This window comes from Cadophora gregata (genome assembly GCF_030347475.1).
Source record: "Cadophora gregata isolate MNR1 chromosome Unknown scaffold_89, whole genome shotgun sequence".
Classification (NCBI taxonomy): Eukaryota; Fungi; Ascomycota; class Leotiomycetes; order Helotiales; family Ploettnerulaceae; genus Cadophora; species Cadophora gregata.
Window position 1 is genome coordinate 1 of NW_026696011.1, and position 2,145 is coordinate 2,145.

Genomic DNA, 2,145 nt, shown 5'->3' on the forward strand with positions numbered 1-2,145 from the left:
ACTTGGACAGCGTTCATTCAGAGCCATCATCAAACTCAATTTATAGGTATAGAAAATATAAACTTTTACTAATTTAAGAAGTACATTACTATACCATTACTAATACATCTTAACTTAATTAATAAAAAAAAATTTTTTTTTTATTAAGATATTTTTTTTGTTTTTGGATAATTTTAAGCCGGATCCTGTTATAGTTATTAGTCTATAATAAGGCCTAATGTCAAGCTTGCGTTCTCATTAATATTCTTTTACTGTATATATTTTTTTTTGATATGTTGATTTTTTTTTTATTGTTGTTATTTTATATCGTTGTTTTTTATTATTTGTTTTACATACATTTACCTATAGTTTTTTGAACTATAGAAAGATATTAAATATTTTCTATTTAACACTCAAGTTTTTACCCAACACTCATTTTTAGGTGTTGACATTCAATAAGCACCGGACTTTCCTATACTATACTAAATATAGCACTTGTACTATTAGTATCACAAAAACATACTTTATTATTTATACAGTTTAGCACAGTAAAAGGTATAAAAAAAATTTATATATTTACTATAGATTAATGTAAATCTAAAGCATCTTTAATATAACTACTAGTTAAAACTACAAATACTTGAGCTTGTATAAAGGCAATACCTAATTCTAAACCTGAAAAGGCTATTATAAATGCTAAAGGTATTAAACCTAAAAAGAAGAAAATAAATCCAGAAGTCATAATGTTATATGTAAATCCTGCTAAAATGTTTAATAACATATGACCACTTAATATGTTGGCACCCAATCTAAGACCTAAAGAAACATTTCTAGATAAGTATGATATAAACTCTATTAATACTAATAGAGGTAATAATGCTAAAGGACAACCTGCAGGCACTAATAAAGAAAAAAATTCTAAACCGTGTTTTTGGAAACCTAATATAGTTGCACCTAACACTACAGTAAAACTAAGAGCAAAAGTAAATATGAAATGACTTGTTGAGGCAAAACTGTAGGGTACCATACCAATTAAATTATTTACTAATATAAATATAAATAAAGTATAGATAAAAGGGAAATATATTTGTCCTTTAGTAGGGTTTATTTGGTTTGTTACTATACTATGTATAGTGGCATAAATGGTTTCTTGACTTATTGATCAACTATTACTTACAACTTTATTATAATTAGTAGCTAAAACATTCAATGTTAATACAAAGAAAGCACCTATTGTTAAATATAATCCTATATTAGTTAATGATATATGTAAATTACCGAATATAGGGGCATCTAAACTTAATAAGTTCCTAATTTCAAACTGATCTAAGGGACTTGTGATTGTTGTATAAGCTAAATTAGACATTTGCTAGTTTACTTTTTTATTTTTATTGATATATTCTAACTTAATCCTTTTTATAGACTAAAACTTTAATTGCGAATAACTTTAAACCTATATTATAACCTTTTTATATATGCTTAAATTTTTAATTACGAGGTACTTTGAATCTATATGTTAAACGTTATATTTGTTTATAAACCTATAAGGGTTAAATATGACGTTTAACATAACAGAAAAGAGAGAAATTATAATAAATATTATAATTTACTTATAAATATTCTAGTAATAAATAATCGTACAAATCTTGGTAATATAAATTTAGAAAATACGTATATCATAATTACAAGTAATATAAAAGCAAATGTTACCTGATTTATAAAATAGAATGGAACTAATTGTGGCATATTATATTTTTTATATTTTTCAATGTTATAGTTATCTATTTTTACATTATTATATAATTAAATATAAAGATTATTCTGACACATGTAAATTTTCCTTTACATATATTACTATATATAAAAGATTAAGGAATAGGTGACTTGAACACCTAGCCTACCGTGTGTAAAACGGTTGCTCTACCATTAAGCTAATCCCTTTATAGTTTATATTATTTTAATAGTAATAAATATCTATATTTGAAAAATATAAACCTAGCATATTATGTGGGTTTTTACAGCTACTTATAGTTTTTATTTAACATTAATGTTAAAGATTTTTTTATATAATCTTCAGATTTAACTATTGTATATTAAAGATGAAACGGAGTAATGTAAACCGTCTAAAATTGGAGCAGGATATACACCCAATACAACTGTAAATAT

At 23.8% G+C, this 2,145-nt stretch overlaps 1 non-coding gene across 1 annotated transcript; it reads right to left on the minus strand.

Annotated features, from left to right (window-relative positions):
• Positions 1–1,848: 1,848 nt before the first annotated feature.
• On the minus strand, positions 1,849–1,920 carry ONS95_014326. Its single transcript has one exon. It is a non-coding gene; the product is annotated as a tRNA-Val (tRNA).
• Between the last annotated feature and the right edge of the window lie 225 nt (positions 1,921–2,145).